The sequence below is a fragment of the Neopsephotus bourkii genome, unplaced genomic scaffold (assembly GCF_033783945.1).
Source record: "Neopsephotus bourkii isolate Nb327-2 ecotype Australia unplaced genomic scaffold, CSIRO-AGI_Nbou_v1 NB_1768, whole genome shotgun sequence".
Taxonomy (NCBI): domain Eukaryota; kingdom Metazoa; phylum Chordata; class Aves; order Psittaciformes; family Psittacidae; genus Neopsephotus; species Neopsephotus bourkii.
In genome coordinates this window covers 12,665,102-12,692,516 of record NW_026902242.1, presented here as the reverse complement: position 1 = coordinate 12,692,516, position 27,415 = coordinate 12,665,102, and the positions used below count along the sequence as shown (strand labels likewise).

The window sequence follows — 27,415 nt, the reverse complement described above, 5'->3', positions numbered from 1 at the left end:
TGGAATATGGTGTTCAGCTAAGCGATGACAAGGGTGGTCAGTGAGGTGATGATAAAAGTTTATAAATAGCTCAAGAGGGTGAACTCTAACGAGGGATAAGTATTGTTTTAAGGTGGTCTGAACAAGCTTGATTGGTAGAAACAAAAAGATGTCCTGACACCCAGAGCCAGGCACAAGCTGCTGAATAGGAGCTTGCACATGGTACAAATGCCAGCAGTTCATTTGGGCTTGGCCTTGCATACACAACAGGCATATAATGAATTTACTATTTCAGAAAAATCATTATGGTAGACTTCCAAGTATAGCTAAGACCTTCAACTTCTAAATTAGCCCCTAAATTCAACAGTCCACCAACAGGAGCCACATGTTCAGGGTATTTAGCTACACTAGACAAAGCCCTAGAAACAGAGAAGAAGAACTAAACCTGCCCAGAGAGGAGAACAGACACAAATCCTGACAAATCTCTTATACCTCCACTTTCCATGGTTCTGGAAAAACATGCACGTGGGACTTGGGAAAGGTCTTTTTAATGAGGGTTAATTGGAGAAGTATGTCACACATGACTGAGTACCATTTCAAATAACTGCTCATGCTGGCATAACTAAATCAGGCAAATGACAGAACACCAAAATAGGGAATAGCCAATCTTCTTCCCTCCTATTTAATCTTTATAATTTAATTATTCTCAAAATATCCAAATATCTTCATAGATTTTTATTGAATTTATTGCTTCTTTTAAAATATTATGACCACATCAGTATATTCCCCAGCGATCCAAAAGTTATGTTAAATGTATTTTCTATTGTCATTCAAATTATTAGTCTATGCTAATTGGAACTGCTGGATTTATTTGTCTGGCTTGTGTGATGCAAAAGCTCCAGTTATGTGATCCTGATAAAGCCCTTTCTGGGCTTAAAAAAAAAAAGTCTAGAAAGGAGAAAATAACCACACTTTAGCCAGCCAGAATAGAGTTATTCCTGCAAAAATCATTGTACAACCTGTAGCACTGCATTACTTAAAAAGTCAAGTCCCTAGCCCTGAACTAAGTCACTTCAGTTTCTCTGTGCTGCCCAAGTTAACTGCAAGCATTTCCTGACACCCAGAGCGCAGGCAGAAAAAGGAAAAACGTCGACTTGAGAAAAGCACAGCTTCCAATCCCCACCCACCAGCTTCAGTCAAAGGGATGACTTCAGTCCCTTTCTTAACTAATCCTGTCACTGTAAAATCCTACAGTCATTCTTCCACACATAAAGGGAAAACGGACTCACTAGGAGGACTTAGACACTTTCAGCTTGAACTGTTAGCCAATGGTGGAAATGCAAGAATGCTGAAGTTGTGCCTTCGGAGCCAATAGAGTGGATTTGTGTGTCCCACATGACTGTGTTTCCCCTGTCTTTCACATGGGCAGTATTTAGTTCAATTCAGAACTGCAGATAGTATAGCGTGCAGAGCAGCAATGGGATGTCTGAGCACAAGTGGCTGACTTCCAGGCGACTTCAGGAAGCGCATTTGTAATATTTCTCCTGAATTAAACTGGGATTCTGCACTCTTGACATCATCCGACCCTCCTTGTCTCTGTAGAAGGAGACAGCGACCTGCACAGCACAGCAAAACTGTGAGTACGGAGTCTATTTATTTTTATATTTACCCAGAAATGCAAATCTCTTAAAATTGTTAAAATGCTGTCTGCAACTGAACTGATGGTTACTTTTTCTGATGAGATGAACAAGTAGCTAAAGCGTTATTCAAATTCAGATGGAATTTTTGTATTCTTCAATAAAAAAAAAGAGAAAAACAGAAAAAATAAAAAAAGAAAAAAAAAAGAAAGAGTTATCCTCCAGGGCAGTGCCTGCATGCACACTGCATGCCACACTGCTTCCTGACATAGCCAGCATGCTGCTTTGTTCATAAAGAAAAACAAAGACAAAAAGCCCGACACACGTATGTTGTTCACTTTTATTTGTACTCTGTGTCTAATCAGGCCCGATCTGTCCCCAAGGGGAAAAAAATAAAGGCAAACTTTAACTCTGCCAGCAAGGGCAGCCCAGACTTTCCAGACATCTGACAGTTATTATAATTAGCTATGAAAGACAGCGAAGACACTTTGGGGCAAATAGCTCTTACATTTGGAACAATGAAGTCGAGCAAGGTTCCCATCCCACCCCTTTCCACGGGGGGAGGGGGAGAGGCAAGCCAACAGAGGGGAGTGTTAGGAAAGGGTTATGGCTGGACTGAAAAAACACAGCTAACATAATATCTGGACTCACTCAGCACAAGGAGAGGCTTTTTGATAAGCAACTTTACCTCTCGATAGCAGCTTGCATTCACTCGGATTCCTGGCAGGGTGGGAAAGGGTGTGGGGTTCTTGGCAGCATAACGTCAGAAGGTCGGGGTGGAAGGGGCAGCGGGGGCAGAAAGAAGAGAGTATCTATAGCAAGAGACATTGCAATTGCTTCCCAGAGCTTTGCTGGCCAGATCTCCTTAAGCCCAAGTTGCTTTCTGGGCAAGATTTATGAGAGTTCTCAAACAGAAGCAACAGACAAAGCAGAGCTGCCTTTTTTTTTTTTCCCCCCCCTTCCTTCTTCTCAGGAAAAGAAATTGAACCCAAAGGAGTAACTGTGTAATAAGAAGCACTAATTTGCATTTTTGTTCATTTTCTCTGCCCCCACGTGTTCACGAGACCTTTAATAAGATCTTTCCCCCCTGACTGCATGCTTCTTCCCACCCCTCTCTCCCCTACCAAAAGTTAGATTCTGAAAACTACCATCAGAAGGGAAAAAGCAAAGACAATAGAAATCTGACTCTGTCCTGGCTGGGCTGGATCTCTAATAAAGCATGAAGTAAAAACAGTTTCTAAGTGAAAAATGAGCAGAATGCTTTAAAATAATTAAAAAAATGAAAAGAAAATAAGTGCAATAAGGAGAAATTGCTGAAAGACTCCAGACGCTACTAATTATGGCTTAAATAAATCTTCCTGCACAGATGTTTGCTTGCTCCCACTGCGGGAAAAGGAACGTTAAAAGAACCCCTTTTAAAAAAAAAAGATATATTTTTTTAAGAATTTGACATGAATGTTTTACCTTTTTTTAAAAAAAAAATACACCATTTTATTCTTTGTCTGCCCTCCTGTTATCTCCCCCTCCCCCAACCGCCGCCCACTGTGAGCTGAGACACCTGAAGGCTAGACACAATGATCAACAGAGCACTGCGCTCGCCTGTCTGGATTCCAGCCAGATTTCTTTTTTTTTTCCCTCCACAATCAAGGAGCCTGTACGCAATGCATGGCAAGCCCCTCACTCTGCTATGTGCAGATCAGACAGAAGTCTGAACCGCGTTGCAGAAAGATTAAAGGCAAACACAAGCCTTTCTTCCTTATGTCGGCCAAGCTTGGTTTCAACTTGATTGTGATTTGCAAGAAAATATGAAATAAGAAACTTTGCAAACATAGATATGCACCTTATTGTACAAAACATGTGCATGGGTGCACGCACGTTCTAACAGTGTAAATAAGGGCATCCACTGTTCCCCATTTTACAGTGGTTTACACTCTAGCTGTACAGTCAATGCAGTATTTTATGTTAAGTTCATGCATCACTTACATAATTTGCCATGTAGCTCAAATACTATGAACAGATTTTGTATATGTACAAATTACACTAAAGGCAAATAGATGGTGTACACAGACCTACGTCTAAAAGGCAGTCAAACTGCAACATTTAAATATATTTGGGTTTAGAGAGATTAGCAAGATCTCCTAGACAGTTTTGTGGCAGTTTTAAACAAGATAGTAGTGAAATGCTTCACAAGTAGGTTGTCTTCAAGCCACAGAAGGGGAGCGTGGCAGGGGACTAGCTAGCTGGCCTCACAAGCCTCCTCCGCCTTCCTGTTGCCACAGCCCAGAGAAATGCTGACTGGCCCAGTGCCATCGTGCCAGAAAGTTAGTCTTGGGAATGCGGTACTCCCCAAAATAGTTGCTCTCCGTTTGGTGTGGCTATGGGTGGGGTTAGCAGAGGCATACAGGGAAAAGGGAGATTCAAAGCATTTATTCTATTTATTTTTTAAATGTATGGTGTGCAGACCTATTTTCTGAAAGTTCTTTGAAACTGCATTGTCTTTTGGTACAAAGTATGGCATGATGCACATGGCAATTATTTTCTGCTTTTCACTATGTATTTTGGGCAGAAAAAGACTCAAAAGGAAAAACATTTTTAAACACATGCATACGTATACTGCTTCTAATTTAGTCCCGGAAAGGCTTAAACAATATTTTAGTCACATTAACAGGTATCGTAATAGAAAGATAGGCATTTGTTTTTGTTTGCTTTATAAAACAAAAATATATTGCTATTAAGAAAAAGGAACTCAGCATAAGTGTCCCACAAATTTAGTCTTAGAGAGATCTTCCCTTCCAAATAACAGTAGAATCATACAAACAAAAGGTTACATGTGGTGGCAACAATATCCACAGGCAAGGTAAATATACTAGAAAAGAGATTTCAGAGAAATGGGTGGAATGAATTTTGCTGCTGTCAAATTTGTATTTATGGATTGTTTGGGGTTTCTTTAAACAACAGATTTATCACTTTTCTGAAGAAACATTTAGGTACCTTGTATGAAATATACAGGCAAACTCAGCACAGTGGTCATATGACAAGTACATACTTGTAAGTTACATGTATATGCATATACACATGTTCACTAGTATTAACATGCTAAATTCCTTTCTACTTTTGCTGGCATATTATACTTGAAAAACAAAATTTGTTACTTATGTTTCACAAATGTGTTTCAAAATAATGCCTGCAGCTACATTTTGAAGTGCTGACTTGTGTTTTCTTAAAGGTAATGACAATAACCAACCATATATTTTTATCCATTTCCTAAAGACTGAAATCCTATGCAAATCAATTCCTCTAAACTTTAGAAGTCATATACATAATTCCTTTTATTATAAGGGATTTTCAACTGGCAACTTATTTATTGTTTACCAGTGCAAAACCAACAACTACTCACATAAAGCATTAAACCTGAGCATACGCATACATGGCCCTTGCCTCCATGTTTAGCTCAACACTCTCCCCTTCTTCCAGTAAAGTCTCTTGGGTTTTGTGAATGCTGGGAGTTCAACAGTTTTGGCTTAAGTAGATAGGAGATATAAATGCCCAGTAATTTTTGTAAATACGATATTACCCTCCAGCTGCTGTTTTCCAGGCACCCGAGATTTGGAGCTATGTGTTTCAGCTTTTTATACAAACAGTTTATTCATCTAAATGTGAAAAATTCTGACCTGAGTTTTTTTGCTGACTTATTTAAACTTTCAAATAACTGATGTTGAAACAAAGCAATCACGGAAGTTTATGCATATTTTTTACTCCATTCCCTAAGAAATTTATGTCTGTTACAGCTCATCTCTTAAGTGTATGGCCTTCAATTGGTTGTGCAAACTCCATGGTGTTACTTGCAGAAACCTCAAGTTTCAATTTCTGTTTTTAAATTCTCCTCTCCCCTCTTCCCCCATACTTCCTCTGTTGCATCTGCTTGGTTGAGTTTTTCCTAGTCTAAGCAGAAGTGTAACTTTTCGCCATAAGAATAAAGAGCTCAGGATTACTTCCAAAACTTTCAGAAAACGTTGTTTCACTTATACCTTTACACAGCAGAAGTAATTTGAGAGCCTACCAGAAAGAGTCTCAATAAGGTAATAGGGTCAAATAAGCTCATGTAATTACAGATAGGAAGAGAACCATGCATTGCATTTTTATAGATAAAAAGCACAGAGTGTTTTAATGTAAACAGATTTCTCTGCGTTATTTTGCCAAACTGCTGCAAAGCTCAAACTACAGTTGAGCCAAAACGACTTTCGGCATGGTACAGTTAGACCAGATGGCCACGTGTTCTTTTCTTATTTAGATGAGACTTTTCCTTTCAATAACATCTTTCTTCCTGACCTGCTTAAAAATTCCAGCGAATGAAATCAGCACAGGATTTTCAATTCTAATTGACCATGTGCAGAGGAAGGGCCAGTAGAGAAATCAGTAGGGCCATTGTAAGGCACACTGCATCAATCTCCCCTTTGTCCTGAATCTTTTCTAGCATGAGCCAAAATAATTAAGATTATTTCATTTATATTATTTGTACAGAAGCAAATCTAGTTGTGTTCAGGCAAAAATCATTCCAAGTTCCTTTTTACAAATGCATGTAACGAGGAACATGTATGTCTATTACACACCAGATAAGCAGGTACCCAGCATCATTAACAACCAAATATTTAGAAAAGAAAAACAAAAAAACAAACCAAAACTCAAGAAAAAAGTGAACAGAAGAAGGAAAAGTGTGGGTGCATTAAAGCATGAACTGCTTTACCTTTTCTAATGAAGTCAGAAAGTCTGAAATAAAAAAAGCCTAAAAACCAGAATTATTTTTTTCCACTGTCCAAAATGCTCTCACCCTTAAAGTGTCTGTAATCTTCAATTACTTCGCCTGCATAGATTTTACACACACCACCCACACTATGTGGGATGGGGATCATGGTCTCACTTGTTTCTGTGTGATCTAGATGCAAAGTACAGACTGTAAATACTGTATATATCATACACAAACATTATCTACAGAAATATGAACACAGGTAACATCATTACAGTCTTACCTTACTATTTGATTTGGATTTAGTGAGATATCTGCGGAGCAATATAACAATATTGAGATTTAACAAGTAGTATATGCTAAAGATGCACAAGGTCCTATCCACATGTTTACATAGCTCATGGATAAGGTAAGTGGGTAAAGTGAATCCTTTAAAGGAAAAGGTGTGTGGGGCTGGGGGGGTGGTGTGTGGAATCAATTGAAAGAATATAGAGCAAGTTGGGTTGGTTTTGGCTTGGTTTGAGTTGTTTGTTTGCTTTCTCGATTTTGTTTTGTTTTGGTGTGGGGTTTTTTGTTTTGGCTGGTTTTTTTTTGTTTGGTTGTGGTTTTTTTGTTTGGGGAGGGGGCTTAATGGGCTTTTTTTTTTTTTCTTTTTACACAAGGAAATAACTTAGTTAACTTGGTAACAGATTTATTATTCCTGTACTATTTTGAACAATTCCAGCTACTATTCACAGTTTAATTTTGACTGGCTGAAGGTTTCAGACTGTCACTAGAAGCCTGAATCAAGAAAGAATCAAACAGCTCTACAAAAAAATTTCTGAAATATAATTATGGAAATACTTTCTCTAAGGTAGGCTTCTTCAGTTGAATCAGGCTTTTACTGAAAAAAAAAAAATCAGGTTTTTATTAAAACCCTGATGAGTTTTTAAATGTAAGGTGAAAAACAATCCAGAAGAAAATGCAGTGGGTAGCATGGCCTTTGCTGTATGTCAAGCATCCAGTCCAAGTAACATGCGCATGAAGAAACATGCCTGAGAATATAAAATAAAGCACAGACTTTGGAACTGGCCAGGCAGACATGGTAAAAGGTCTGGTTTCAGCTCTCTAGTTAGATGTTTTGTTGCCTTGGGCAAATCATTTAACTGCCTGACTTCTCATCTACGTCATATTAGTACAATTCAACTTTTGAATTTGTGATTATAATTGCGAGTTCAGCATTGAAGTACCACAGCAAAGGGTACTAGAGATACCTCAGATGCTTGAAAAGACTTTAAAATCCCAGACAGAACAATAGTATTTTTGTTGCTGGTTTTGCTATTATTTGGGTTATTTTTTGTGTGATATTTCTATAACTAGACAAGATACAAAGACTTGCTCAAGAGGTTCATGTAACTCAATTCTAGTTCAATTTCCTCAGGTTTTTCCATGTACTTGCACACTAACTTTATTTCCCGATAGCATGCAACAAAACATCAGAATCAGGATAATTGGAAGACAATACTCTGTCTGTAATGATGCTCTATATTCAACATTAAGGGCTAAGACTACGTCATGCAAGGTCTAACCCTAAGAGGCTAACTTCTGTACAGCTTGTTTAACAGACTGTTCCATGGTACCAGTGAGACTAACTGCAGACTGAAGTGCTGCACTGCATGACCAAGAAGACCAAGCCTGAACCCTACCTAGACATTTACTACCTCCAGTATTTGTGCACTAAGGATCTGATCTTGTTCACAGCATTTATCATATTTTCATGTAGAAAGCCTGAAGGCCACCTAGTGAATCACTTCCATGCTCAAAGTTCAGCACACATGTAAAGCATCATGGTGAAATAGGTTTTTAATTTCTAGAGAATTCTATGCTACAAGAAGTAAATACAGTTGCTGGGTACTGGCCATTTCACTGGTGGTCATTATATTGCACTCCCAGTTTCACCTTTCTATTGAAAATTCTTCGATTCCCCCCATTAGACAGACTGAGTTAGAAACCCTTGGGCAGCAACTCTAAGAATCACAGGAACAGAGACCATTGGGCCTGAAATTACGAGATTTCACAGAAGATTTTGAGGCTGCCATTTTGTGGCTAACTGAAGTGATAGCATCACACAAACAGACCCAAAAACTTTCTTTTCCTTCAATGAGCAAATATGAGGGGGCTCACTGTGCAAAAGAAGAAAAACGATTTCTCTGCTGAATGTTTCTTTAAACAAGGCTCATGCACAGTACAAAATACATACTCAGACTCTCAGCTATGCTGTGTCAGTGCTGTTCAGGAGTTCTGAAAATTAATTAAGGCAGTGTGGCAGATCTGCTGGTCATCTTGGCAGGTTTGCAGAAGGGTAGGGGTAGTGAGATGCAGGAGAAAAGGAAATATCCTCCGTGGAAGTATGGCCTCATAGTGCTTCTCAGAACAAGGAGAGGAAGTCAGCAGAAAGCACATGGTTACGTGCAATTGATGGACTGTATTTCATCAGCCTATTTTTACTGTCAAGGCTCCAGAATATATTAGGATTCTAACCAGTCTCTTAAGCTATTGGATGTGGATGATGGGATCAGATAAAATGATTAAAATCAGCTTGGTTTCATGATTTCAGATACTAAGAGTAATAGGTACAAAACAAACAGTTAGATGATAAAAGTACAAAGACGTCTTTGTGTCTTACGCCTGCATTTTTCCAGTTTATAGGAATTGATAAGTTCTGTTCGTTTGGGGTTTTTATTTAGCAAACCGCCAAAATGGCAAGCAAGATTATTTTCTTGCAGCATCCCTTTTGAAACTGGTTTCACTCATCCAAAATAAAAAAGCTCAGAAGATATTGTAAAAACAAATTTTATGCTGCATCCCATGTGATATTTTACATAAAGTCTCTGGTTAAGCAGCTTTAAAAACCCCCAATGCATTTAAGTTGTTTACAGAGTTTGATGACTGCCTTTTATTTAGAAATAAAAATCTGATCATTTCCCATAATGTCTTATCCACGCAATGAATTTGTGTTACCGCTTTCAAGCTTTATTTTTCAGTTGATATGAAGCCACTTTTCTAATAAAATAATTTGCATAGAAGTATTTTAAAAGCTGGAGCAGTGTAATGAATGACAACAGCAAAGAAAAGCAGTCCCCAGGGCAGAGAAAGGGTTAAAATTTCAGATCTTTATGTAAGAATTAAAAATGAGAGTTAAAAATGGGATGGGGGGGGGAGTGGAGAGCTAAGCTGCTGGTGACTTGAGTGTATTTATGGATTACTATGTCTTGAAAAGAAGAAAACCAGAGTTGTAAGATGACACTGCAGGGGTTGTCTGGACTTTTCACCGAGTGTAAAGTCTGTTTAGCCAGTGTCTTAATGCCTAATGCTGACCTTTGCCCTCTTTACTCCTCCCTGCTCCAGGTGCAACATTTTAGCAAGTGCTTTAGCATTATTGGGAAGTTTGTGCAGGTTTCACATGCGGCCAAGTGCACAGAGCATTTTATGCAACGGCATCCGTTACACCCACCCGATATCAAGGCTTAGCACGTTTTTATTATCCTAAGTACACAATGACTTGCTTTTCCCATTTTCCCTTATTAGTTATTACTCCATTAAAGTAATAAAACCAAAAGATTCTTTGAAATGGTATTCGATTGGCATAATTCTATACGACAAGATACAAGATTAAGCTCATGTCACATACTCCCCAGCACCATGAATTATAGCAGGAATATGCAACGTGTGCCAGCAATGCTATTGATCTCTCAGATTAATTCTCTTTGCTATGGAAATGGGAGACAAAACCAGAACCCATTGCTACAAAATAGCCAAGGAATTTCAGCTCATTTTCCTCCAAAATAAATTTATGTTTTTGTAGTTATTCATTATATTGGGACTGATGTAAATTTTAAAGCAAAACAACAGTTTTACAGACTAATATTAAAAAGAGCTAAATTACACAATTTCTGTATAATTTCATTTTTATAAAAATAAGGAGTGTAGTAAAATGTATATTAAATATGAGATGCTGTAAATTCTCCAGTTGTCAGCGATGCAGATAATATAAAAGACAGCACATGCATATTTAATGTTTATTCATCCATGTCTTATATTTAGGAGATAGTTGCTAAGATTTCTGAGGGCTTGCAATTTGACAATGCTGGGGAGAAAGTATACATAGGTACCATCATCTTTGAGACCATTTCAGGCTTCATGTTGTTTCCAGAAAGCCTACATGGACATTCCTTGTTGCTGTGGGCAGGGAATCCATTTTTCCTATTCATATTATGTTGCGGGACTGACGGCTTCTTCAGATGTGGACCCAGCATTAAAGACCCATAAGTTTTATACTGCATGACACAATGTACTAAAATGCAGTCTGTACAACCATAGTCTAAAACTTGCTGGAAATAGAAGACTGTCCAGTTCTGCACTTTGTGGTTTATTCCAGCTAAGTCTGCCTTAAAAATATTTTGAAATTATGATTTAGACACTTAAAAGCTTTAAATAGCTGATGTCTCCCACACTCCTTCCTCACTGAGCTATGCTGCAAAATGTTCATTAAGCTGAAGGAAAAGCACAGAGGAAAAGAAATGGTTTAAGAGATGAACCACAGCAAGAGCAGGCACAGGTGAAAGGATCAAAATATTCTGCTAAGTGCCCTGAAACAGTTCTCTTGTACTACTTGATTTCATTTATAACATTTGGGCTATGAAAAAATGGAGAAAAAACATATAAACTGCTGCTTATTGCATGATAAACTATTTCTAGAGCTGGGTAGCTTTATCTCAGCACAAAGAGAGCTCCTGTTCACAGTGCAGCTGCTAAGAACTCATCAACACCCCTTGTTTGAGAGTAGGGTACATCAGAAGTCAAAAATTTAAAGCAACCTGAAATGTTATTATTGTAGTAAGCTATGCAACTGGATTTGATTTCTAGCCAGACTGTATCCCTTTGCTCCTGACACTGTTTATAAGACATATTTAGTGCAGGTGGTACTCTCCTTAATTTCACTGAAGGTCAAGTGTACTTGTCATAACTGTATTTTTTGCACAGCTGAGAATTCAACTACTGTAGACTGAAAACAGACATTGTTTTTGTGAAGGAAACACATAGTACTGAAGAGCTGGACTTGAGATAAAAAGAATGAATTTTCTGCACTGTTTTCTCCTACTATCTCATCAAGATCATAACTACTGAGCTTGCTGTGTATCCATAGAAGCAGTTATTTGGGCACTTACAAAACTTGAGAATCCTTTGTCTGGATAAAGTGGTTTCATTTGTCTTGCTTTAGGTGGCTACTATGAATCTTTTTCAGGACTGCAACCTGAGACTATGCTCTTGTAATGTTTGTAAATGACCAATTTTACAACGATTTGCAAGTATAAAATTGACTGAAATTTTAATTAGTCAAGTTTCTAACTTAATCAGAGAAAAAAAAATAGATAACCCAAAACCTAAATTCATTTAGTATCCTGCTATTTTGGAACATCTAAGTCATGTCTTTCAGAGAAGACTCATGTAAAGCTTATTCTCTGTAAATTCTAAGCCAGTGTTACAATTGTTACACACCATATCATATCTGCAGAAAAAATAGCATGGTAAAACGCTATACTTGTCTTGATTCATTTACCCTTAATAATTAACAGTTCCCATCTACATGTAGTAATCGCACTTAAAATACAGGAAATTGTCTATGGAACCTGCTTTTTCTGTTAATACATATTTCCCTTTTCTGACTTACAATTTTCCTAATGCCTTCCCTATGCATTTTACCTGAAGAAAGGAAATTAAAGAAAACTATCTTTGAATTGTGCTTGGTTTTAAGGGCTTTTTTCCATGTTAGTTGAAAAAAAGCCATTTAAAAAAACCCAACCAAATCCAGGTGTCTCCTGTAATTCTATACTACTTCAGTCTTGCATAACACAAATTTTCTTCCAGTAAACGACTCCTAATATATCACAGATATGGAAGAGATGAAAACCTTCCTTCCAGATCTGTGTACTGTCAGAATCAGCACCCAGGTGTGCTCCAAAGCATCAGTTCACCAAATTCTAAAACTAGAGACAGATTCCCCTATGAAATCCATTTGCTGGTGAGCTGCTGCTTACCTGTCTCCTCTACCCCCATCCAACCTTTTTCAATCACTCTGTCCTGAATCACTATATTCCTCTGCAAAGAGTAAGGTGTAAAGATGTAAAAATTGGAAGTGCCTGCCATAAATATGAACACTTACTCTAGATAGGAAGAGATGGGTTTTTTGTTTTCCTTTTTTGTTCTTTTGGGTTTTGGGGGATTTTTACTTAAAAGCATAAATGCAAGTAAAATGCAAATAAGACAGTGCCTTTTGTAAGGCAGTTAATTTTCAGAGATAGATAAATATTGCTATTCAACTCACACCATGAAATGTAGATTCAAAGTCCTAATCTTTCTTGTTAGTGGAAACCCCAAATAACCAACTTGCAATCTGATTAGCGTCAGTTTTCCTGCTTGCAAAATTAGAGCCAGGTTTCGTCAAAACACAGAATAGTATGGTAAAGCAAGCATTGTCTCATGAAATTTCACTGAGAGAAACTGTGGAGCATCATTATTTCAACTTGTGGGATTCACTGGACGTTTGTTTCTAAACCCAAGTTTCCTCTTTCTTCATTTCATCAGTAACTCATGAACTTTACTTTTTCACTTGAAATTGTTTAAGTTATGGTTATTTCATAGGTAAATCCACATGGTAATTCTGCAAATCATCATTAAAAAGAAAGGGGGGGGTGAAATTCCCACTAACCATTATTCTCTGCCAGTTTTGTACTTATATTGGGGGAATAAAGTTCACATAACTTCATTTAGAGAATCATTCATCATGATTATTCTTTCAGTACCAGTATTCCAGCTGAATTTTTCAGGCTCAGTGGCAAAATGTTGGTAAGCTAAGACCTTCTCCATAGAAAAAAAAAAATAGAATTTAAATCTATTGGTCATGTTAATGAAGGAAGTGAAACCTGAGTTACTCAAAAAGCTGATAAAGTTCATGTCCTTTTCAAAACGGAATTCAGATGTATTTTTCTGAAAGACTGGTTTAAATTTGTAAAAAAAACAAATTCCTGAACTTTAAGAAAGAAATAGCTCAAAGGAAACAAGGATGGACACTGAAATATCAAGTTCATTAACATATTTTGGTTGCATAACAGTTTAAGGTGGTTCTACAAGGGAGATAACAACACACTTGTACCCATGCAGGCCAGGTTGGAGCAACTAGCACAGGGAATTACATTTAGATTCATCCTACCAGGCTTCAATGGCTTAGGACTCCAACATGTGTTTCCAGCACGCTCCTGGTGGAAGGAGACTGATGCCTTGCATGAGCAGGTTATGAGAATATCAAGGCCATTGAAATTACTTTGCTGAATTCACAAACTATTTGTTGTACTAAGACCTAGCTCTCTACCCTGTTCTAATCCAGTGCCTCTTTCATTACACGATGCTTATGTCCACTCCTTTTCTTCTCTTCTTTGGGATTTACACAGAATAGACAGCAATAATTTCCTGCTGGATGCCCTCAGGATTCACTGCATGCTTTGGACATCGCAAAGGGACAGCAGACAGTCAAGAAAATGTGAGACTTTTATAGGAGAGGGAGTTGTGGCCTTTGGCTACAAGATCTAAATGAGTTTCCCACTCTTTTTTTCCTTAGCTCTCTACAACAGGAGGTGGCAAGCATAACGAGGGCTAGAATTGTTCATATCTCTCTGCCAAAGATTTGTCATCCATTATTTTTAAATTTAGAAACTTAACTTGGCTGGCATTTCTTCTACCACACATGTAAAATAAGTGAGGTTAACATAGCATGAAGGAGAAATGTGGGGGAGACCTACTTCTCAATTGTTCTGTTTGAAAACTCATACTTCAGTTTGTGACTAGCAACAAGACTCACTAAAAAAGGCATTCTGCATTGAAAGATACTGGGCATTCTTCATTATATGAGAATATTTCTGAATGAAGACATCCTGTATTGTTTTCCATTTCCTTAAGAAGGCCTCAGACTGTACCAGCTGTCTAAACATATTTACAGTCTCTCTGAACTGCTACAAGCCCACTGTAGTGGAATTTGTGCAAGGGTCAAAGGTACCATGACTGAAGAGGTTTTCTTTTGGTTTTTAAGACACAAGATAGCCATGCATTTTCTGCCAACATAGCTCCACATACAGCTGGCTCACTACAGAAACATTTGGTAATCTAATTTAGAGATAAAACCTCTCTGAATTACTACTAACTGCTTGGCATACCTTTTTCTTTTTTTTAATTCAATGCTACTTTCTGCAGCTTGCATTTGACTGATTAAGTCAAATTTATCTCTCAGTGTACTTGCCCAGTTACATTTATTTTTTACTTACTCATTTAAGTTTTGGGGAAAAGAAAAAAAAAAAAAGAAATATTTTGATCCCATAATAAATCCACATCTGAAGCCAGGAAAAGCAGATAAGTACTAAATAAACAATGAAGTATATTTATCACCTGAATCAGTTTCTCAAAGTTTGACAGTCAATATCTTTTCTGAAATTGCTATTTGGACAATCCCTCCCCCATCCTCCAGAAAAGACATCTGGCTAGCACTGAATGGAGTTTAGTGTTTGAACATCCCATCTGGTTTCATCATGTTAACACATGATTCCAAGTCATTCAAGAAGTATGAACAATGGATATTGTATTCCACATAGTGCCATTTGGATTTAATCTTTAAAGGATGGTGGCACTGTAGAATCAAACTTCTTAGTTAAAAGTCAAAACATTTCACATACTGAAAACTTACTTCTCATAGCCTCAGAAACTTCTCACATATTATCCTACCCCAAGAACAACAAGCAGACCATGTCTTCCCTCACACAGTGTCATTTCCATTCTTACTTATCGTAGTACCTATCTTGATAAATCAAGAACACATTTCCTAAATATGGCAGTGAAAAGCAACATTAAGATAGATTTTTAACGAGAATACCATTTTCATCCTCAGATTACTTCCAGATTGCTTAAAAACATACTCAGAAATTTGCTATGAGACAAATGGAAGTTGGGCACCTTTGCCTTTCGGAGCTGGCAACCCTATCTTTCACTGAGATTAACAAAATTCATTCTTCAAAATAAATGCTAAGTAAGCATTTTCTTCAACAGACCACCACTAATCTGTGTTAATGTTGCTGAACAAACATTTCATTTCTCTATCCTCTTGAACAAAAAAATAACCAGATTTCAGTTAACACTGCCTATTCAAACATTTCTTTTAAATTTTGATCTTCATAAGGATTATTGACCCTTTGTGCTGTGACACTGATCTTAGCATATGTTTTCTGTATTAAATGAACAATCCCTAGAAAGAACAAATATTCAATAAGTAGCTTGTTAGGAAAAGTTAACAATACTGATTTCAGACTGAAAGAGAATCACAGAAACTTTGAATGTAGAGCAGGTATTTTCTAGCTGTCCTTTAAGCCATCTCATACATTTGTTTCATTTGAGCACCTGGGAAAGCAAATGGATTTTACCAGCTAGGGCAAGAAGATTGGGGGGGGGGGGGTAGAAAAAAGAAGTTTGTATGCTTTTAGTGGAGAGAAGCAGAGAAAGCATACTTGAAAATTTATACACTTGTGATCATGTCCTTTTGCTGAATCTCAGCTCACATTTTATCTATGGAGTTAAGATTCTAAAAGATTTGATTTCTCAGAAACCACTGAAACTGAACCAGAAAGAGGGACTAATTTATCCTCAAAATTGTGAGGCCAGAGTAAGATCTGTACAACAAGACATTATAGCTTTGCCTGATGAAAAAGAGACAAAGAATCCTGTAAAGACTTAAGATTGAATTACATCATCCAACTTTTTCTGAGCAATGTTGAACCCTATCCTTTCTTTAGTGTCATCTTTATTACAAGCCAGCTCACAGTTAGATAAAAATGGGCAAGAAAAGCAAAGTGGATCTCATTACATTAGTATTTTCACACCAACACCTAAATCAAGCATATTTAAGAGGCTACTGATGATGCCCAAAAGCTCACTTTGCATTGTCTGGAAAACTTGTTTCCCCACTATGCTGCTTCAGTTGACAGAACCTGTCTAGACTATCAGGACTATTGGGAAACGAAAGGCATGAAGGAGGAAAAGATGTACTCCAGTTTATGGAAACAAATGAGTTCCTTGTGGAAGGATCTGGATAAGTTTATGGCAAAGCTGGGTTGAAAGTTAGACGTACCAGTTGAAGATTTTACTTAAACTTACAGAGATCATATTGACTGATACATCAAGTGGATTATAAGGATTCGACAGTGCCACCTCTAGCTGATTGCAGCAGGGAAAATACTGAATTCCCTAATTTGTAAAGAACTATAAATTGCAAGACTGGAATAGAGATGACCAAACTGATTTTTTTTTAACACCATCCCACTGTTCCTATCATCTCTAGTGATTAAATCAGAGATAAATTAGTGACTATGGTTATTCAGTGCCACCTTGGATTTAGAGAAACGAGAATTGTTTGTTTCATTTGGCAATACTTCTATCAATACTTTTCAAGTAATACTGGTCGAGTACTCAGCAGATTTATGCAAGCTATAGCAGACAGTCTGTGTTAGAAAGTCTTGAGAGTCTGTTTGCTTAATTCAAGTACTCTGTCTAGAAAGACATTGCTTTACTCAAAACCTATTCAGTTCCTTCCAGGCACAAAGTCTCCAAAATACACAGTATTTTTCTGCCTGTAATTAACATCAGAAGTATCAGCTACCTCCAGCATCTAGAACACCTGAATTACTACAACCACTTGTCTTGCACTGAACAAAAAAGGGAATGAAAAAAGGGACCTCAGGAAACTGAAGTCCTAAAGTGAGTCTGCCTGAATGTACTTTTAAAAGATCTCATATTTCTGTAGCCTTAAGACATGAAAAGCATGATTTTGCTTGGGGAAAAAGAAAATATAAAAAAATTCCTGTCTTCTGGAATTTAGGCAGTTGGTTAAATCTTACTGGCTTCATACAAGCATTTTGGCAGCCTGACTTTTTATAATGGAAATGCTTGACTTCTCGTACAAGATCTAGAGTTACAGTTGGTTCTACTCATGATCAGTTTCACTTAAGATGTAGCAAGATAAATTTGAAGAGGTAACAAGAGTTTCCAAAGGAGATTGTCTAACTTTCAGTAAAGCATTTGAATGAATTCTGTGCTGGCCCAGGTAGTCAACACGAACTTATTAACAGTAATTTTTAGTTCTTAAATGGAGTATTTATTTTCTAGAACACTGTATTCAATAATCTTGCTCCTAGCTATGATGTTTTAACTTCATAAGATATAGAAAACTTTCACAATTCTACTACACATTAGGAGGGAGAAGTATCTCAGCAGTTTAAGTTTCAACATTAAGAGAAAAATAAATGGCTTTATCAAATGTATCTGCTCTTCCTGGATATCAGAATAGAGCTACCATCCTTAACTGAAACTAGTGGGTGGTCCTAACATCAAGTATTGCAAGAGGAGTCTGAGTTCTAACCTGGACTTTAGCAATTTGTAACTCATGGCCAGCCTTACAGAGGCTTTCAGTGTGTTATGATCCAAATCACTAAATTAAAAATGTAACTAAGGTATTTGTGCACCACAGAAATTTGATATCTCGGTCTCTCCTTCTTGCCAATACAATTTTATTTTCCATGTATAAATGACAAGCTGCCAATTAGGGAAGTACACATCCTGTAATGCAGAGAAAAATAAGCAGATATTTCTTTATGTATTAACTACAACTCAAGAGTATTGTCTAGTGCAGCTGGAGTGAAAAACATTCAAAAAATGAAAATTACAACTCCAATATCTATATTATAAGCAAAAGTTTTTGTGAGCTACAGTTGCATTCCTCACTGCATCTTATTTCTTGGTTTTAAGTCTTACTTCTTTTTAATTCCTCTGATTCAAACACTTGAAAATAAAATTGTGTCAAAGCCATTTAAATAACACTAAAAATACTACAAGGCAATTTATTGAAGTATAGAACAAAGAACAAAATTCTCTTCATCCATCCCACTACCTCTGTCATTGAACCTTTTAGTTGCTTTTAGCCAGATGTAGAACAATTCCGATATAGACACTGGAAAGTCATTAAAATATCTAATAAACAAAGACTATTAGTATTGATTGAAGCATTTTTATAAAGCTTTCTTGTTCCCTTCTTAGGGAAGGGAAAGAGCAAGCTACTGGTGAAGCCAGTAGGAGACCAAGATTCATCTGGGCTCCTGTTCCATATTCAAAGTGATATAATTTGAGAAACTTCACTTATTCCCCAGTTGTCAGGCTGTGGGAAGGTATATTAAGATTATTACACTTTATTAATTCTACTATAAAACAAAGTAAATTGAGACAATTTTGGACACTGCTATACAGTAACAAAAATATAGGCAATTCTATTTGTACTTTCTGTCAAGGTACTGTAAGCATCTTTACCATGTACAAGGTTACCATCTTAGCTCAGCCTGCTGAAGTATAAAGATAACAATAACTTTATTAATCCTCCTCTCTAGTTAAAGAGACTTATCATAACTGTTTTGTGGGCTCTATAATCTCCACTTGACTGTGCTGCATTCTCTCTTCATGAAATGGTTGGCATCTTCTTGTGCCACACTGCTCAGCATAAGCTGCTTTTCCATAATTCATACACCACTTCTGTACAGGACTGTTGCTGTTTTTCATGTGCAAAAGCAACTATAGGAAGTGATAGAAGTTTCAGAAATGGAAAAAAAAAACCCATGTCTTTTGACTTAACAGAAAGTGGCATTTCATCTTCTAGCCTTGCCAGTGTGCTTGTTAGTAATGTGATGTGTCATGTAGGTTGAAGCGAATTTGTTTGCCTCAAGGATCAAGTGCCACTTCCAACCAAAAATGTAAGAAGATTTCACTTCATGTTTGACTCCTAATTCACAAGCAGTGGAGTCTTTGAATATCACACTTTGTCAAGCTGAAAAATATTGATTTACGAAGTTAAACTTCATGTGGGTTTGTATGATTTTTAAAGAAAACTCCTTCAGAAAACATTTAAGGATTAAAAGGGAATTTATAGTCAAAACCAGAAACATTGACTCCAAAATAGCTGTTTCCAATTCAGCAACAAATTGACTGCTTTAGACAGATCTCTTCATTCTGCCTAAATATCACCAAAATCTAACACAGAACTAGTTTTGTTTGTGGGATGGAAAAAGGTAGCTTTATGCTTACCTGTGGTCATGAAATATTTATCAGTTTGCCAGTTAAAAAAAAAAAGTAATGAATGGTATACAGTGATTCATTTCTATATCTGAAACACTTCACATAAATTAGCAATCTACCATTCGTCACATGTATTCAGAATCATGTTACATTATTTCACCGTCATAAAAGCATAACAACATGGCCTCCCACTAAGTTTAGTCTAATGTAATAGGCCAGAAGTACTTCAAAGTTGCTTGGCATAAGTAACAACCCAAGACAGAGCTAAATACACAATTTGTGGGGAACGTCTACAAGACATCCTACCTGCAACAGGACCTACCACATAACTTCTAACTAAAAATTTTTAACTAAAAAGCCTTTAGTGTATTCTGGACAAGTGCAAGTCCTGGTGCAAACTTTTTAAGTTAAATACCCAGTAAAAACCATTTAATAAAGCATTAAAATGTCCTAACCAGTCCCTGTAGGTAGTTAATTTTAACTATGGAACTATCACTATCCCAGATCCAAACCCACTTCAGTTATTTAAAAAGAGAATTGCCACTGTTAAGGGGTGTGGACATTTATTTGGTGGAGAACAACAACAACTTTTGGACTGACTAGTGCAATTCTGGGGGAAGGGTCAGTTCTGTTTTTAAAATAATTCTTTTGCTGCCAGAAGATTCTGCCATGACAAAATAGGTAATACCTGGAACAAACCAGGCATGATAAATAGCTTGGCCTCTGCTTGTGACCACAGCTAAGCAAATGCCTAGTTGATGAAGGACAATTGATAACCTTTTCCCACGTCTTTGAAACCTTCACCACAGTATTATATGTAACAAGGCTTAGGAGATACTACTCTTGTTGAAATGCATCTTCAACAATTATCAAAATAGTGTCAGGCTGGAGTTACAGTACTGTGCTGTTTGGATGTCAGGCATTGCAGGGGACTTTGCACAGAGAAAATCCCCGGGTTTCACAGGATCCAGAAGGATAGCCTAGCTATTACCAGATCCAGTGCTTTCTATTTTAAATCTTTTAGAAGGGCTAGGTACACACCTGACATGGATTTTTTTAGAAGGCTCTCTAAGGCAGAAGTATCAGTATAATAACTTTAAAAAATATACACTAAAAGGATATATAATTACACATTTAAGAGGAAAAATGCTATTAACAGTCAATCAAAATAATAAAAAGAACACAGAGCAGGTCTCAGTTCACTAAGTACTACTTGTGTTTGCAGAGACAAATTTTGTCTAGTAACATGCAAAATGCAGAGTCATAGCATTCTGCAACATCAAAACCCAGTGTCATGAGGTACAATGTTTTTGCTGGATATAGATTTAATTAGAAAAAGAAGTTTTAAAAGAATTAAGGTGAACTGTTACCACCTCTTCAATGAACCAATGTCACTACAGCAGACTGTAGTTATCTGCAGCAGCAGTGCTATATGCCAGGGCACATGCCATTTTCCCACCGTTGGAACAACTTGTGAAGGAGGAACAGAACCAAAGGCCAAAATTCAGTGTACAGTATATGCCCCCCATATGTTTTTGTTCCACTCTCAACAGTGACCCTATTGCAGGCAAAGAGCATTTAAATTCTGGAAGTAAGAGAAGATGAAGAAAAAACTGAACACTGTTTCATATCCTAACTTTCAGGCATGAAACATTTACATAATAATGTCTATATATGCTATTTTAGTTAGTAAAATCAAGGTATTATATACCATACTACTCAAAAGCAAGACTCACTTCATGCACCAAAATATTTGGCATACTGTGAAGAAAATTCTTTACTAAAAATTCCTGGTTGAATATTACATTTTCTGTAGTTATGAAACAAATTTGCTATATCAGTCCCACTTCCTATGCTAACTTCAGCCAAGAAAGAAGTATTCTGCAGAACTTGCTGTTTATAAGAATGGAAAATTATAATTTGTTCAGAAAAAAAAAATCCCTCATAAAAAAAAAAACCAACAAACTAGAAACCAAAGAAACCACAAAAAACATACAAGCAAACAAAAAACCCAACCCAAAACCTAAAACCAAGCCACAAAACAGTGGAAGGGCAAAGTATCCCTAAACTTCTCTTTTTGTCTCCCCATATTCTGTACTACAGAAAGCAAAAAACTCATTTATCTAGTCATATATTTAGGTTACCTGGGAGAAATAATGCTTCCAGAAAGAAGCAGCCTGAACTAGTTATAAAACCCTTTAAGAACATTAAAGAAAAAAAAAAAAACCCACAAAATCCAGTTTCATCATCACATAATCACAAAAAGCCTGGGTGTTTAAAGGTGTGAGAATACACATTGACTTGATGAGTGAGATTAAATTAGGACATCAAGAAACAGTAACAGTAGCAGGTATTCCCTTACTCTGGACCAAATAAAAATGCAACCCTTACTACACCTTATTACTTCCTCCAACTGACAGTGGTAGATGTAAGTTTGAGTCTCTGAGGTTGCAATAGGCATACGAATTTTGTTTCTTTTGTTTTTTAAACTATTGTTACATGCAAAGCAAAAGAAGTTTCTTCCAGAATCAGCGCTTGGAGTACTGAAATTTTTCTCTTTGTTGGACACTACTACTGACTGTCATGATAGAAGAGCACAGCAAGGATTCCCAGGACATTGATCCTCCTTCTTAACACCTTCAGGATGTATGACAGAGAGAAATATTTCAGGGAGCCAAGGGCCTTCTTCACTCTATAGCATCAGCTTAAATAAATACATCAATAAGTGTCAGGCACTTTACTGAAAAAAAATAAAAATAAAAATAAACAAGAAACCAAACCAAACTCCAAAACATTTAATGTTAGCAGGTATCTTCTGTTCCATGTTTTACAAACAAAAAACCCCAAAAGTTTAGAACTTTTTTTTTTTATTGAATCTCTAAAAAGAAGACCTTTGAATATTAAATGCCTGAACTCACATATCTTAATGGTAGTCCTTGGTTTTTATTACCTACTGGTAGCCTGGAACACTTTGCTTTGCATTGCTTACTGGCAGCCTGAAGAGCTCCAACACAGAGTAGGGTAAACTTTCCAAGGGCATGTTAAAAGTACATTTTAGGTAAATTCTCTAAGTCCTAATCCAATTTGCATGTAATTCCACACATTCACAGTAATTCACATTATTTTCACCTATACAATCATCATTTCATTCAAAAGGAAGATGAATGGAAATACCTTTTTTAAGCTGTGTGCCAAACTTTTATTCTTGCTTAAAAGAAATAAGCAGAGCTTCCTGACTTCTGTGAATTAAAGGGATTTGCAAAAAAAATTCCTACCCTGATGTGAAGCTGTACAGAAATAAACACTTAGAATACTTAAGTAACAACTTGAAATGTCATTAGAAACTTTAATATTCGAAGTCGAATGCAAATGCATTTTTCTTCACTTTATTCTAGTTCAGATAAGGTGCCTACCACTGAATTAGAAATAAATTTCTCTTTACCCTTGAGTAAATTAGTAAATAACAAATATTTAAAACTGGTGCTGAAGGAATCCATCAGGTCCAATCACAAACACTCAATGAAAAAAATGCTCAAAGTAATCAAAACTTAGAGGAAAAAAAAGAAATTGTGTGTTAAAAGGATGTGGTATAATCACAGTACCTACAGTTACTTTGAACCTGCAACTTCAACAGTGTAAAAAAATAAAACTACATAAACAGCCTTCATCCTTTCAGAAGAATTCACAAGACACTTCCAATTCCATATAAAATAAACAGAAATCTAGATAATCTCTTGGAAACTGCTCATTATCCAGAGAGCTTCACTCAGAAACTACGTTCCTGTAAAGTTTAAGATTCTGTTACCAATATCCTGTGCTGTTAGGACTCTAGTTTTTCATATTAGACTCTTTTAGATTAAACTGGGTCTATATTAGGTACCTTATCTTACATTATGCTATTTACTATGGTTGCTAGTCTCTGAAATATGTATTTCATCAACCTAAATGCATTTGTGCACACAGCACCAGTCATGTATATTCTGACAATGGATCACTTTTCTTTCTAAAAGAAGCACTCCTTAGTAATGCAAAATGGACATTGAAAGCTGAATACAAAGATTAGCCTTGATATGAAAATTCTCTCTGGGATGTGTAATTGAAGATACTCGAAGTGTTTATTAAAATGTCTTGCATATGGTTTTATAAGAGACATTTCCTACCCTAGATCAATTATGTGCAGCATATAAACATCTGATTTTCAAAAGGTCCCAAAGAAGTGAAAAAAGCCATGCAATTTTCTTCTTAAGCTTCGCTGTATAATGTAACTTTTTTTATGGTACAGAAAATGCATCTTCTCCACAATAAACTTCCCTCAGAAATTGACTAACTGTTACAATTCTGAGTTAGGGAAATAACTTGATATACCTTATAGTTACCTCAAAAGTGCACCTTCAACAGTTGTCTTTTTTACTTTTCCCTATTACAATAGTTGTTTGAAGTGACATCTGAGATATTTATTTGCAGTAAGAGAACCCAAGCATTTGCGTCAAGTATCAGCATATTCCATAAGTTGTCTCATTAAAAGCTGTAAGTCTAGCTGAATACTGGTATGTGTGATTCAAGGTGACAGAACTCAGTGCTTATCAGGGAAGGGAAATGCATTTTAAAAAGAGCAAAAGTCCAACTCTAAACTATGAAAACACAACCTCATGGAGCTGAACGGGAAAAGCCTATGCTTAAAGTTAGGTACCTGAGCTCAAATATCTCATTTAATCAGTCAATAACAAAAGAACACTTGCATGTAAATATTTTAACCTGGCAAAAGATAAATACTGTGTTTTTTCTTTGGATATAGTCTGTTGTTTTCATAGTATTAGTTACAGTCAGTGCAAAAAAGTAGATAAAGTTATGGAATACAGTGTTGGGGTATCATCTTTGAATGTACTCAGTTCCCTCCAAAATGCCTTATGGATGGACTATTTAGTATTCACTGCCATGCTCCTGTACAGCAACGGCTGTTAATCTTCAAAAATGTACAGAAAAGGAAAAGCATTAGCTCTACAATCAGGCTTATTTTGGCCTATCTTGTCAGTTTTAGTAGACAAGCTGTTGGGCGTTTGGGGGGGGGGGGGGGGGGGGGGGGGGATAATTCCTGCAGTTAACTGTAAATTAAACAGCTAAAGTAGGAATTTAATGTAGCTAAGAATCAGTAAAACAAATTCACTCTTCTGTTTTCAAGGTCAGCACTAAGGTGACATGCAGTTGTATCATAGTCAACATGCCAGACAATGAACCATAATTCAACAAACTCAGAATTAAGGTGCAGCTCAAACATGGAATTAAATGTGCTTGTGCTTCTGAATAGTGCACTCAGCCATTGCTGCTCCCAAGGAAAACAACTGCTCCCCACCACACACAGAAACCTCCTCTTTTTCCTCCTCCTCCATCTTTCCCCCTGCAGTATAACCTAAAAACCAAAGCAGCTCATAAGTATGGCAGGCAAGACTGAATTTTTGTCATTACAATGTGGAGCTGCTGAAATGCCCTTAACAGCTCGGTGAGATAAATAGCACTGCTCTGGTTTTGCACTGGTGGAGATGGGGATCTAACTTCCCTTCTGTTGTTTAACTGATTTTAACAAGAGGAACTGGGAAGGCGGAGGGGAGGGTTTCCACCTACTTTCTGAAAAGCTGTCTTTGGAGGGAAAATACAAACTTCAACAAGAAGGCAGAAAGCTAAAGGCTTTTCCTCAAGTTTCCTTTCATTTCTTATCTTCCTAAAATACATATATACAGTTTGTTCCAGGAAATGTCTGAAATGCCTTCTGGTAGCTTTTAAATAAACATGAAAATCTCCTTTTGAGTTCCAAGAGTTTCCAATAATGATGGGGGAAAAGTTCTTGGAGTATAACTGATGTAAACAAACGTCAGAATTCACTCTCGATAATTAAAATGCATTATCGTTACTTTTGGACTTAGTCTGCCATCACATAACTGAATTAGACTTGAGCAAAGCTCTAATGCACTTTCACAGCAATCTTCCTGTACACTAAAACCAACAGACCTCAGCTACATTTCTCAGCTAGGAGCTAATGTTTCTCTGTACATGTTACTGTTGCAGTTTCATTTGTCAGTAAAGCCTTATTTACGTGCTTCCTGTTTTTAATAATGGGAAACAGGATCTCTTCAAACTGTAGGAGAGGCTCTTTTAACTCCTGTCTAGACTTCTCAAGACAAAATATTGATGAGCCCTTTAATGTTTGTGCAGAGACACAAACTGAGCAAAAACCCCACGTTACCTCAAACAGCTTAAGACTCCTTATCATGCAGAAAAAATAAATCTTTAAATCACTTGGCCTCACATCTTGTTAGCCACTAAAGTAAGGTTTTCTTTCATAGTTGGATACTTTCTTCATCTGTCACACTGATTAATTAACAGCTCACAGTATGAGCCCTGAGCTTAAACAGCCTACTAAAACGAGGAAGAGAGATCAATGTTAATATTCCATAAAAAGCTGAAGAGGAAAAATGCTTTCTTTAGTATGAAGGGATATGTCGTCTAATAAAAAAAACCCCAACTAACTTCTGTTTGGTTACATTTCACAAGGAGATGAAAGCACACAGTCTGCAAAGGAAGATTGCAGCAGAGGATTAGGACATGAGTTAGAGACTTTAAATGTTTTAAGCTGTTGGCTGGAAACAAAAAGCTCTTGAACAGCAGTGAAATATTTTCACCGCCATTAAAAAAAAAAAAAAACTAGTTTATCAACACACAATAAACCAGTCTATAAACACAGTACCATTCCCGTACAGATATATGGGGAAAAGGCATGCAATTACTTGAAACAGAGAGTTGCTAAAACCTTAAACCTAAACCTGGTTTTAGCCTAAACATTTGTAGCCCGCTCTGCCCTCCCCCCCAACACACCTTTCCCAGACTGTTGCAGTCCAGCAAATATTTCAAGAGTTTGACTTTCAACAGCTACGAGCTCTCCCCCTTTTTTACACCCCTCCAGTACTGCTGAGTGGACGAAAATTACAGATGCAAGAAAAGCTGACAAATGAGTGCAAGGCCCCTCCTCTCCAGTGCCTCGACAGTCAGAGCTCCTGCCAAAACATGCCTGAAAGCTAGCGAGGAGACAAAGACACAAAGATTCCATTTTCTCAGGGAAAAATACATTCCATGTAAGAACTACCAGAGAAAAGAATAGCATACTGGCACATGTGTTGTTCCAAAACCGGAGAAGAAATCATTATTTTAAAAAAAATTAATCATATTTGATTATTCAGTAAGCTCAAATACTGTTTAACACAGCTCTTTTTAAACTGCTAAGTGCCACAGGGGGTGGGAGGGGGAAAGCTCCCATAAAGCTGGAAAAACATTTTCAGCCGTGAAGAACCTTCAGTTCAACATCGTCCAAGCAAGGAGTTCACGGTTGTTGCTCTAAATCATCTCCTGATAATGCTGTGGTTTACACACAACCAAAACAAAGCAAATCCAACTTTTTTAGCTCAAATCTGTTTCAGTGTGTTTACTATTAAAAGATGCCCCCCCCCCCCCCGGGTGTCACTAGTAAAGTTTCAATGAGTTTAAAACCCTAGCACCTAAGCACTTCCAAGTCTGCAAGCTTTTCAAAGCAAGTTTACTACCTTTGGCTTGTTATGCTATCGTGACTGGCATTCATCACTGAGCTGGAGCAGGACTGCCTGTGAGCAGTGAGATCAGCAACAAGGCAAACACAGGCAAACAGAGCAGAAGCAGCAGCAAGACCATGATTTCTCTGGGACTAGTCAGGAAGTTAGAAGTGGAACTGATAGTGGGAAGATGATTCAAGTTTCTCACTAATTTAAAAATAAAAAGGATATTGACAACAGCAGCATATGAGATTAAAAAGTATCAATTACTTTAAGTGTGATTACAGTCC

At 37.0% G+C, this 27,415-nt stretch overlaps 1 long non-coding RNA gene across 1 annotated transcript in view; it reads left to right on the top strand.

Moving 5' to 3' along the window:
• Positions 1–1,099: 1,099 nt before the first annotated feature.
• Positions 1,100–27,415, top strand: part of LOC133225921 (uncharacterized) — a 56,998-nt gene continuing 30,682 nt past the window's right edge. Inside the window, exon 1 of the long non-coding RNA XR_009729320.1 lies at positions 1,100–1,615. This is a non-coding gene — a long non-coding RNA (uncharacterized LOC133225921). The remainder of the gene's footprint in view (positions 1,616–27,415) is intronic.